This window comes from Arabidopsis lyrata (assembly GCF_000004255.2).
Source record: "Arabidopsis lyrata subsp. lyrata unplaced genomic scaffold ARALYscaffold_4, whole genome shotgun sequence".
NCBI classification, from domain to species: domain Eukaryota; kingdom Viridiplantae; phylum Streptophyta; class Magnoliopsida; order Brassicales; family Brassicaceae; genus Arabidopsis; species Arabidopsis lyrata.
Genome location: NW_003302552.1, coordinates 6,502,877 through 6,516,533, shown reverse-complemented (window position 1 = coordinate 6,516,533; position 13,657 = coordinate 6,502,877).

The following is a 13,657-nucleotide window of genomic DNA, read 5'->3' as shown; positions in this document are numbered from 1 at the left end:
ATAACAGGGCTTAAAAGAAAGGTTTGGTTAAGGGCTAGGGAAACTGCTCCTATGGTCGAAGCAGCTACTTGGGTTAGCAAGGGTGGTGAAAAGTTGAAAGAAAACCCAAGTATGTATATGGTATCCATGAGTTCAAATTTGATGCTAAGACATGATAATTGTAAATCAGATTCAGGTTCAAATTGATAGGGAATGGTATCAAATCATGACAGTGTGATCGAGTAGAGCATTCAAGACATGGTGCAGTTTTACTTCAATTTCATTGACTACGCATCAGACAACTAGCAACGAGGGCATTGAGTCTATCTACTGAACCAACATGCTTACAAAGCTATCTCATCATAATCCCCTATGCATATGCAACAATCCTATATGATAACATACTAGACTCGATCCTAAATGTGATGCAACTAAATGAACACTCTGTTTTTGTGGAATACATTTTCAGAAAATTTTCAAATTTTTTGGTTTTTTCTATGCTTTAGATGAATGCAGACTCAAGTATGAAATGCAAAAATTTGAAAACAAGACTCAAAGAAAACATGTTAAATACGTCTTGAGTTCTCCCCCAAACTTAAACTACACAGTCCCTTGTGTAGTAAAAATCTGAAGGAGATTTCAAGAGAGACACTATAAAAACAAAAGCAGAAAATGGTATTTACAATGATGGTTGGGTGTGGTACCTCAGTTGAAGGTCCTGGAGATGTAGTCATCCATCTCCTCTCTGGTGTATTCCCATGGAATGTTGGGACCTTGGTGTTGCTCGTCCTCCTCAGGTGCATGCTCAACCTGGTGCTTGATCTCCTTGTGATCGAGTATGTGGTTGTGAATTAGAGTTTTTGTGAGCTAAAACACACATACTCGACCCTTCTACTCGATGGCAGAGTCTCCGGGTGCAACAAAATTTTTTTCAAATTTTTGGACTTCGTTGGGCTGATATACTCGATCCCCATGTTCTTGGTAGAGTAAAATTTTTGAATTTTTACTCTATCTCCAGATTGTTTCTCCATTCCTGAGAACCACAAACACAACCAAAACAAATCAAAAATAACAAGAAAGGAAAAATTTATTTACAGAGATAGTCATGGGACTTCCTCCCAAGTGAGCTTGTTTTAAGTCTCTAGCTTGACTCCTCACACTTATTAGGCGGAGAAAGTGTGACAGAGAAGACTTAAAAAGTCCTCTTCTTCACCGAGCTTATCATCATACTCAGCAGTTGAATACTCAATTCCTCTTTCCTCAAAGTAGGCTGCTTCCTCTTCTGGTAGATAGTCTGTCTCTACTGACCATTCCGAAGTGACTTTCCCTTCTGAAGCAATGTGAATGTTGGGCTGAGGTTGAACTTCTCTTTGAACTCGACTCAATGTGTCTCTAAGCTCTTTGACAGTATAGGCCAGCTTCTGTATGGTTCTCTCTTGGAGATCAGACTTTCTTTTGAGTTCTAGCCAATCGGGTGCTGAGAGTGGACTCAATTGAGTAATTGAACTTGAAAGCTTAGTTTGAGCTAAAGTTGGTTCCTTTGCTCTTGCAGTGTTAAATGCTTCTCCTGGGACCTTTGCACTTGGAGCGAAATCTCAAGTCCTGGTTGATTTTATCATCGAGCTACCAACAGAGAACGCCCGAGAAGAGTCACCCAACGCTATTTGGATCCTACACGTCGACGGCTCATCCTCAAAACAAGGTTCTGGCGTCGGAATCCGCCTAGCATCACCAGAGGGTGAAATCCTTGAACAATCCTTTCGGCTAAATTTCGACGCGACTAACAACTTGGCTGAGTACGAAGCGCTGATAGCAGGACTTAAGCTGGCTCGGGGACTTAAGATCAACAAACTGCGAGCCTTTTGCGACTCCCAGCTCGTGGCTAATCAATTCAATGGAGAATACGCGGCTCGCGACGAACGAATGGAAGCGTATCTTGCTCTCACGCAAGACTTGGCGAAACAGTTACAATGAGCGGGAGGGTACCAATTACTCGAACCCTGGTGAGACTCTCAGGTCATGCTGAGTCACCACCACTTGATCTGGGCGAGAATTGCTATTCGGGCTCGGTTGAGTTCATCGAAAAGCCGAGCATTGAAGATAATAGCAAGGATCAAGTTCTAACAGCTCGGGAGACAGAAGAACCGGAAGAAATGGACATCGAACAGCTAGACCAGCAAACTACGGACGCAACCGAGCCCGAATACGGAAGCGACGCCAAATGGATCGGAGCCATCCGAAGCTACATCGCCGATGGAGAAGTTCCTACTGAAAAATGGGCAGCTCGGAAGCTTAAGGCAAAAGCGGCACGGTATACTCTGATCGACGGAGAACTTTTTAAATGGCGATTTTCCGGTCCCCTCCTTATCTGTGTCGAAGGAAATGAAGCTCGAAGAGTCATGAAAGAAGTACACGGCGGATCTTGTGGAAACCATTCTGGCGGGAGAGCCCTAGCTATAAAGATCAAACGCCACAGATATTTTTGGCCGACGATGGTCAAAGACTGCGAGAAGTTTTCTCAACGGTGTGATAAATGCCAGAGGCACGCACCAACCATTCATTAACCCGCCGAGCTCCTCTCTTCCATCACTTCGCCTTATCCATTCATGCGATGGTCCATGGACATCATCGGACCTCTACACGACTCCATGCAGAAGAAACTCGTCCTCGTACTGACAGACTACTTCTCCAAATGGATCGAGGCTCCTACGCCAGCATCAAAGACGCGTAGGTCGAGAACTTCGTCTGGAAGAACATCGTATGCCGCCACGGGATACCTTACGAGATCGTTACAGACAACGGATCGCAGTTTATTTCGGCTCGGTTCCAAGGATACTGCGAGAAATGGGGAATTCGCCTCAGCAAGTCTACGCCTCGGCAAACAAGACGATTCTCGACGGAATAAAAAAGCGCCTCGACGCGAAAAAAGGCCGCTGGGCCGACGAATTGGAAGGAGTACTATGGTCGCACAGAACCACGCCGCGGCGGGCCACGGGAGAAACACCTTTCGCCCTTGTCTACGGCATGGAGTGTGTGATTCCCACCGAAGCCGAGATCCCGGGACTAAGAAGACGTTTTCTCCCCGAGCAGGAAAATTCCAACACTCAGATGATGCTGGACGAGCTGGACTTAATTGACGAAAGAAGAGATTCGGCTTTGATCCGTATGCAGAACTATCAGAATGCAACGGCTCGAATTGGGAAGGGCCTTACACGATCTCACGTTAAGCATCGCCGTTTCCACGAAGGAGATCTTGTACTGTGCAAAGTTTTCCAGAATACCGCCGAACAGAACACAGGTAAGCTCGGCGCGAATTGGGAAGGGCCTTACACGATCGCAAAGGTAGTCCGTCCCGGCGTCTACGAACTCGTCAACATGAACGGCAAAGCGGTACCTAGATCCTGGAACGCAATGCATCTAAGGAAATACTACCGCTAAAAACCTAAGGTACGCATGTACTCGAACTACGGGGTGGCTTGATCCCTGAAAAGGGTACGTAGGCAGCTCGTCCTTGGACGAGTTCAGCTACCCCCCCTAATTAAAAAAGGGGGGAGTGGGTCCGTATACGTATACTCCCACTAAATTTTTCAAATTCCCTAAGTTTTTACCCTTCGGATTTTCAATTTTATCCACCTCGACATCTATCCCAAAATTCATCTCGGGAACCTTTACGGTCTCCTTATCGACCCACAAAGCCAACAGTTCGTTCGGACGATGGCCACGTCCACGAACAGAGAGCTCATTTCACCGGTTCGGTTACAGCGCGCTATATAAGCATTCGAGACAATTCGGTCAGAGATATCTTGCCATAAAGAAATTGTCTTCAGAAAACCCAGTTGACTTCGACACTGGTACCCCAGTTCGCTTCTAAGCACTGGCTTCGACTATATCAGCTCGGGTCGCAACCGATAAAGATTAGTCCCACGTGACCGAAACCCAGTTATCTTAACACTGGTATACGATCCATTTTCACTTTCAGCTCGGAAGTTGAAACGGTTCGGGAGAATTGACTTCTTAACGTCACATTTGAGAGAACCCAGTTACCCTAACGCTGGTACTCTATTCGTCATCACAGTTCGAAAAGATTAACTTCTCGACGAATAATCCGGATTTGGTTCAGAAACATTTCAAAGACAAACAACAAGTCAAACACTTTAAAAAGAACATTCAAGCGGATAAAGCCGTCCAGGCATAAGTTTTTACAAGAAGAAAACTTGAAACAAAAAACATACGAGGGAATGCCTCGGGCTCATTCGTCTCTCTCTTCATCTGAAACTTGTACGGCCTCGGAGTTCAAATTTGTGCCCGCCTGATCGATCACTCCAACATCGACCGCATCGCTTTCTATCGACCTATTCCCCAGGCTATCATGAGCAGAGTCGGGAGATACCGGAGGAACCTTCAGACTTCCAAGGAGCTCGGCCCCCAGTCTGGCGTATTCAGCCTCGGCATCACCATACTCCTCTTTCCATTTGGCGACCTCAAGCTTTTCGTCTTCGATCTTTCCCCCGGCCTCGAGCGCTTCGATCAGCTCGGCGTTGGCTTTCGCCTGAGAGAAATATACATATCGCTCAGAGATTTTGTCAAACTCAGCTAATCTCGCCTCGGTCATCTTGACCTTTTCGACGAACTCTCCAGCGATCTTCCTTTCACCATCCTTCTTCGCTCGGGCTACCTCAGTCTCACGAACATGCCCTCGAGCCGCGGAATCGTAAGAATGAAGCATGGAGTTCATCGAGGAAAAGGCCTGGAAAATAAGAAACGGAAACAAGTCAAGCACGGAACGAAGCAGGCTCACCCCATGACAAAAGAATAGTCATTACCTTCAAAAAACTAGCCGAAGTTTCGCCGTATTGTTCTGCCTCGACCAAACTCTCGGGGGCAGGAAGCAATGGCCAGGCACAAGACGCGATAAGGTTGGCCGAAGCAACCTTGTCCTGATAGATCGGACGAGAGGGGTTATGAGCTCTCCTCGACTTCTTGCGCTTGTCCTCGGAATGCTCTCCTCGGGGACGTTTTTCTTTAGACTTAGCCCGCCCACCAGCGGGCAAGCCAACAACCAGGGAGTTCCCCGCCTCGGGAACCTAGTTGATTATCGGGATACCCTCGGGTACCTCGGGAAGAGCCGTGGAGACGTCTAAGTTATCTCCCGATCCCACGGGATCGACAACCACCATAGAATCGGTAGCCACCTCGGTCTCCATTATCGCCTCAGGCGGAGTTAGAGGTCCGAAGGCTGCCTCGATCGCTCTATGCTCCTCACGAGCTTTCTTCTCGGCCGCTTTCCTCTCCCTCAATGACATCTTCACTCCTTGCATCTCCGTTAGAAAATTGAGCCTTTGATCTGAAGAAGACGAGGAAGTGGAACAAGAAACGCCGTGAAGAACCTTCAACGCCTTTTCTATCCTTTCTTGAGAGAAATGCTTTATCCAATGACACTTCCTAGCAGCTAACTCTTCGCGCGTGCTGAAAAGGTTCTTGGGAATACGATCAAGAAAGCTTGGGCCTCGGTCTGCAAAAAGAAAAACCAAGGTAAAACAGTCAGCTAAGGAAGCCAAGTCATAACGCATAGGCAAAAACTACGGGTAAACTACCAATCTTCCTCCATTTCCCGATCACTTTCCCAAGGCACCCCTCGGGGACGCAATCTTCGTCAAGGGCGACGAAGAAGAAGTGATCGGTGTACTTCTCGTCTTTGCTCGGGAAGCCGCCAATAACCCTTCGCCTCGGACGAGGGGAAATATAATATCTCTCCACGGCGCAGCCCGGAACACGACGAATCTCAAGCAGATTCCTTAGATGATCGAGACCAATGTTGTTATACGTCTCGATCCCACGTATTAAAATTCCGACCAAATGTCGGAGACCTCGCGTCGTAATCTGGGCCAAAGCAAGCTTGTATGACCACAAATACTCGACGATCGGCCTCGGAATCGGAAACCAGAGGAAGCAGAAATAGAAGAATCCTTCGTATAAGGTGAAGAACCCCTCGGGAGGATCATCGGCTCTCTCGCTCGGGGTCGGCAACCGCAGAGTAACCCCTTCACTAAAATTGAAACGAGCCTTCAGGTCCCGAAGCGAATCCGGAGTCGACAGAGTGGAACCAGGAGGGTCAGGCTTTTTGGTTTTCTTGGCTCGTGCCTTTTTCTTCCTCTGAGTCATGGCGCCTTGGATCGCCAGCTGAAGCAGCCTAGCTCCCTCCTCGGGATCGTAAGAAACCATCTCGCCCTTTACCTCGGACAAAACCGGCAACTCGGGCGCGTCCTGCCAACGAGACACCCCAGCTTCATCTGCGGCCGGAGGAAGTATCCTTCTCCTTCTGTTCAGGGCCGCCTCGGGGTTATCAGGAAGATCCTCGTCCCGAGCCATGTCAGCAACCGCGTCCTCCCGAACCACGAATCGGTTCGGATCCTCTCGGTCTTCAGATGACGATTCTGCTCTACTGTTCGCCTCGGATCGATCTGACAAACTGGGTTCGGACCCATCTGAACTGCTCCAAACCATCTTTCGTTTGTAAACCGGCATACTTCTGCCTCGGGACGAATCGCTTGAGTCTGAAAGCGACATTTTCCGGCTCGGCAGAATCAAAAGAACAATCGGAAAAACAAGATTCGAAGATCGGAGAAATCGAATCAAGGATCTAACACGGCGGAGAGAGAACGGAAAATAAAGCGGAGCAAGGGAAAATAAAGAAATCAAGATCAGAAGAAAAAAGAAGCAAACCTTAGAATTTTTTCCTTGCAGATTGCGAAATGAGAAAACGAAGTAAGAGTCGGGTATTTATAGGATGCCTCGGCGCGTCGAGTACGCGTGAATCTTAGAGCTTTTCGCATACGCCCAAGCGTCAGGCGCGTCGGGTACGCAAATGCCGAATAAAATGCCTCGCGTCCGCCAGAAATCTCGGGAATCCGCGAAAACCTTTCCACTTCTCGAGAAAGAAACTCAACCGTCACACGCAAAGAAAAGACGAAACGTCGAAAGAATTCACATTGTCCCAGAAAATTCGAACTAACGAAAGAAGTCGAATCGCCAAAAGAATACTAACCGACTTTGAAGCATAAATCGCCTCGGCATAAATAGACGGCTCGGCCCCACAATCGTGAAGCTCGTCACACTTACTTCTCAAGTCAACGAGCTGGGGGGCTAACTGTTGGGGTCGGATTCCATCCCTCAAATACCGAGCCGGACTTTGGACACTTTAAGGAGCTTCCGAAGACACCTCGGGGAAGTATATCAATCACCTCGGCGCAGCGAGCCATTCTCCTCGGTGCAGCAAGCCATTCGCCTCGGGGGAATGTGTCAGTTGCCTCGGGATCCATAGGCAAGCTCGGAAACCCGAACCGGCTCTTCAAGTACCCGAGCCGGTTCACGACCAGGACACCCGAGCTGTTTCCTTCCGCGTACCCGAGCCGATTTTCCTCGGAAGCCCGAGCCGCGCCTCTCCTATTTCCGAGCCGATTGCAAAAGTTATCCGAGGCGAAGTCTTCATCATCACCCGAGGCAAAGACTTGGTAAATATTCGTCTTCAAAGTACCATTTCCAAGCAAGGCGTCATTTCCGAAAGAGAAGGATCATTTCCGATAGACCCGAAAATGATAAGGAAGAATCTCAAAGGATCAACTCGATTCAGGAAATCTTCCAAAGACTCTGAAGAATAAGGAAATTATCCAAATCCGCGATATTCTAGCCGACTTCAAGATAAATGGAAATCTTCCAAGAATATCGCTGGAGAGGCGGTTTGTCACCCCTATATAAAGAGACTCAAGGCTCTCGCAGAAAGCAGGCAATATCGCTCTAGAATTTACACTACGCAAAGCTCTCACAGCACAAACATCTTTTTCTTTTACGATCAAACTCTTGTACTATCAAAGTCATCTTTTTCTTAATAATATCAAGAACACCATCTTTGGTATCAATTGATTCTGTCGTTCTTTGAGAATTCTCGCAAATCGTATCCCTAAATTAAAACCCTAGACAAATCTCGATTGTGTTAGTTTCGACTTCCACATCATACATATAACATAGCGAATTCACAAATGCTATGACATCGGCAGCTATGGTAGGTTACACCCATACGATAGCATTTTTTCACGTGCTATTATAAGTCCTTCTAGTATAGCACTAATCGAATGCTTTAATATAATTTTTTATAATTCATAATTTTTGCTATATTATATTTTTGTGTAGCAATTTTTATGAGCTACATTATAAAATGATGAATTGCAAAATTATTTTAAATATATAAATTTGAAATCCAAATAATTATATGCTACAAAATCAATTTGTTGAAAGCACGTTTCTTTTCATAGATCATAAAAAATACATAATTGTAACTTTACAAAATAGTTCAGCAGTTAACACCATTTGTTAAAAAAACAAAGGTCATAAACAACGTCATAAGTACTGCAATTCAGATGGACTAAACAAAGAACTCCATTGGTTTGCTCTTTCCCTACCTCCAAGGACTTAGGATGATGTCTCATTCCAAGCAATTCTCATTCCACTGCCTTCTCTACATCCTCTGTAGTTCAGTTCTCTTTTTGAAGTTGGATGTCTTTGTATGAGTAAAAGCAAGTGACTTTCTCAATTACTTCTACAAGATAATGGCTAGAAAACCGTGAGAAAAAGAGGGAACCTGAGATTCATGATGGTCTTTTTAGCATCAGACTTCACAGACAATCCAATGACCTAAACAGCTTCTGCTGTAGCTTATTCTTGCCTTAGCCTTCTGGACCATGCTTCCTTTGTTCTTGTCTTTCATTCCCACAGTCAACAACAGGCGAACTATTCTCATTGCCGGAATTTAATTCTGGAGTTTCGATATGCTCGGCTTCCAAAATGTTATCGTTTCCTGTTTCTTCATCTGAAATGCTTCGTGAAGTAATACATTCAACTGGGATAACTCGCTTGAGTTCGGGATCTGAGGTAGAAGCTAAGACAGCTAAAGCATCTGTCGAAGTGTTTTCGCCTCGAGGTATTCGAACTAATTCGAATTCTTTGAATTTTCCGGTTTACTTTCTGACAGCCGAAAGATAGGCATCCATTCAAGGAGCCTTAGCTTCATAATCTCCAGCGAACTGGTTTACAACTAGCTGAGAATCACAATAAGCTATTATTTTTTCTGCTCCAATTGCAAGAGCAAGCCGAAGTCCTACTAAGAGAGCTTCATATTCCGCTTCGTTGTTCGAAGCCGGGAACATTAATCGAAATGATTGTTCGATTATTTCCTTTGTTGGAGTTTCGAGCCTAATACCGATTCTGGATCCTTGTTTAGAAGAAGAGCCATCTACATGTAATTTCCATGTAGAGTCTGTTTCAATAAGGATTCCATCATCAACCAGAACTTTTGCTTTTGCGCTAGTTCGACTTTTGTTTTCTATATCGTATTCACTGAGTTTGATTGCCCATTTTGCCAATCTACCGGACTGACTTGGTCCGTGAAGAATTGAGCGAAGTGGATGAGAAGTTAAAACTTCTATCGGATGAGATTGGAAATAAGGTCCGAGTTTTCTAGCAAATATGACTACTGCTAAAGCTAATTTTTCCATCATAGTATATCTCGTTTCTGGACTGGTAAGAGATTTACTTATGTAGAAAATTGGCTTTTGGTCACCTCGATCCTCACGAACTAAAACCCCACTTACAGAATGATTAGAAACTAAAATGTAAAGATAAAGTTTCTCATCTGACTCAGGTTTTGAGAGAACCGGTGGTGTAGTCAGATAAGTTTTGAGTTGATCGAAAGCTGCTTCGCATTGATCATCCCACCGAAATTTTTTGTTTCCTTTTAAAATTTGATAAAAAGGGAGACATTTATCGGTCGATTTCGAAATGAAACGATTCAGCGCAGCAATTTTGCACGTCAATCGTTGGACTTCTTTGATGTTTTTTGGTGAAGGCATTGAGAGGAAAGCGTCAATCTGATTAGGATTTGCTTCTATTCCTCTTTCCGTGACTATGTAACCTAGGAATTCTCCAAAAGGCACACCAAAAGAACATTTAGCTGGATTTAATTTCATTCTGAACTCATTCAGAATTTTGAAACACTGCTCAAGATGAGTGATGTGCTCGGATTTCTTAAGAGATTTTACGAGCATATCATCGATATAAACTTCCATCGTTTGGCTCAAATGTTTTGCAAACATTTTGTTAACTAAACGTTGGTATGTTGCTCCGACATTTTTTAAACCGAATGGCATAACTTTATAACAGTAGATTCCTCTATCTGTTATGAAGGATGTTTTTTCTTCATCTTCGAGATTCATCATGATCCGATTATATCCACAAAATGATTCCATGAATGATAAGAGTTCGTTTCTTGGCTGTCGATTCTACAAGCCAATCTATATGAGGGAGAGGAAAGCTATCCTTTGTACATGCTTGGTTAATGTCAGTGAAATCGACACATACTATCCACTTTCCATTCTTCTTCATGACTACCACGGGGTTTGCTAACCAGTTCGGGTACTTTACTTCTCTAATGGAACCAATTTTCAAAAGCTTATCGACTTCGTCATTGACCGCTTGAGCTCGATCAGGACCCAATTTTCTTCTTTTCTGCTTTATTGGCTTGAATCTGGGATCGACGTTTAATTCATGGGTAATGATACTTTTGTCGATTCTTGGCATATCTTTTGCCGACTAGGCAAAAGTGTTTTTATTTTTCCTTAGAAATGTTATCAATTGATCTTTGATTTATGAATCTAAAGTAGTGCCGAATTTTACTTTTCGATCTAGAAATTCGGAATCAATTTCAATTTCTATGGTAACTTCATTCGAACTGAGACCACTTGGCTAACGCGAGGTCCTTTTTTGCTTCGCGTTTATCATTAATTGCTATTTGAGCTTTAAACGATGTCCCATGAGGTAGCAAGAACGCGATGTTTCCCGATCTCCTCGAATGGTTCCGATTCCTCCAGGAGTCAGAAATTTCCCACATTGGCGGTAAGTTGATGGTATAGCCTTCATTTGATATATCCACGGAGTTCCGAGAATTATGTTGTATGCGGCCGGTCGGTCGAAAACAATGAATTCTACAATCTTCGGAACCCCTGTGGCGAATACTGGTAGTTTTATGTTTCCTAAGGACATAGATATGTCACTTGTGAAAGCTACCAATGGTGCTGGTGGACTGATAATATCTGCTTTGCTGATTCCCATTCTTTGCAAAGTGCTTAGAAATATGAAATCTATCGAGCTTCCAGTATCAATTAGACACCTTCTTACTTCGAAGTTCGCAACATCTAAAGTTATCACAAGAGCATCGTCATGAGGTCCTGTTAATCCTTGAGTATCCGAATTGTCAAAAGAGATAACAGGTGTTTGTTCATTTGACTGAAAACCCATAACAGTTTGAATTGCCGCTGATTTATTATGCCTTTGATTGATCTGATTGAATCTCGACATAATTTGGATCCTCCCATTATAATATCGATCCTTTTCTTAGGAGTGTTCGGAGTTCCAGGCCCATTGGGCTTTTGTTTATTTTCAGGAGGATTAGAAGCTTCGGATTCTTCTTTCTCTTTGTGATAAGACTCCACAAATTGCTCTATATTGAAATTAGCGAGCTCTCCAGCTGCCCACAGTTCGGTGAGGTGCTTTTTGAGTACGCTACAATCTTTGGTGGAGTGCCCGTTTACTTTGTGAATGTCACAGTAGACACTTTCATCTCTAACCCAAGTATTAGAGAATTCTATCTTCTTCTATTTGGGGAAGGTTTTCCTACAACATTAGTAGCAGGATTAAACCGTTTATGATCTTTTGGTTCGAACTTTTTCGTTGGATTTTGATATCTCTGTATTTTACCTTTTTTTAGCACACATTTCTTATGCATTTAGCTTAGTTTCCTCTCTGTTTCATTGCATTAATAGTCCTTTTTCATAAGATTTTCATCACTTAGTACGATTTGCATTGCGTGGCATAGCATGTTGCATATTGGATGAGTTTCAGGTACTTTGGAGCTTATTTGGGACTTAATGGAGCAAGGAGGAACCAACACGACCTTGGAGCTAGACTTGGGATCGAATTGGAGAGGAATGAAGTCGTTCAAGATCACCCAGGACCAGACTCGACGTCATGGCTCGATGACACGTCGAGTAGGACGCCAGGAAGCTGACTGGGAGCAGACTCGACCATGCAGGCTCGACGTCACGTCGAGTTGGACACCAAGGCGCCACCTTTGAGAATCACATAGACTCGACGTGGCAGGCTCGACGTCACGTCGAGTTGGTCTCCGCCGACTCTCTATTTTGTCCTGTAGCTAATTAGGGCAACCTAGTATTTCCTATAAATAGGGGTACATGCTATTACCCAGCGGATATTCCTTTTACCCAGCAGATATTCCGCTGCTCTCTCATAAACCCTAGTTTTTGTAATCGTTTTTCCTGCTGAATCTTTGAGTTTTTGCATTTCTTTTCTTCATCAAAGTTGTAGATCTCTCTCTTATCTATAACATACTTGCTTTTTAATGATTTCTGGGTTTATGCAATTTTCTAGGTTTTTATGCATGATGTTCTTCAGTGTTCTTGAGTAGTGGATTAGGGTTCTTGAGGATGGGTTAGATTAGGTGTGGAATCCTTAGTATATTTAGGTGGTTAAGTGTAGAATTGTTTGATTTCCCTTCTGGTTTAGTAGATCTTAATGCTTTTTCCTCTCTAATAAATTGGAAGTTGATCTCAGACATTTCCACACCTACAAGGTGTTTGATGAAATGTCTGAACCAACTATTCCAGAGATTTGCATACTCTAGCCCAAGAGATTGGATGTTTAGAATGCTTATTGACTTTATTAGATTGAATCATAATGCCTGCTAGGTTATATTTCTTCAATGAGAATTGAGTATGAAAGTGATTTAGCTTGAGAATCTCTGTCACGAGAGTGGATTGATTAAACCGTTTGTGACTTTAATAATGATTAGGAATAACGTCTGGGATCAACAATTTTTGACTAAATAATAAATAGCGACATTTGCTTAGTTAATTGTGAAAATGTCAGAATAGGTATTATACAAGCTTTCTTATTTAGTATGTACTAGTCTAAAACATCATCTAAAAAAAGAACAGAGGGAGTATCATTTTATAAGTGATGTTAACAACAATTAATAGATGCATCAATTAACTATTCGATGTAAATTAATATTTACTATCGGTTTTGTTAAAGTGATACAAACTGTTAAAATTGTATCAATTTTATAGAATTGATGCAACAATATTTAACTATAATATCAATTATTATAATTGATGCTAAAAGATATATGTTTTATTTATAAAGACTGGTTTAAAATAGTAATACTTAGTTTTGTGATACAATACACCATTTTTATAGTGATATGAAGAAAATGTGTTTTGTTTAAACATTAATTTGGTTAATAAAATGGTGTTGGAAGATATCTTCTTTTTAAAACACAATTTATGGCATATTAATTCCTCATAATATAAACATAACTCCCATGATATTTGACAAAAAAAAAAATATACAAAAAAACTTCCATGATATTAATACAATAACTATTATTTTACCACAATAACTATTGGCATAAATAATACTAAATTAAATTAATTGATATTAACTATTTCAGTTTCTTTTTTAGTTAAATAAGATATTACATTTCATAAATCAAAACAATTATACTAAAATATTTTTGTAATTATTATCATCATTTGAATATTTAATATAATAT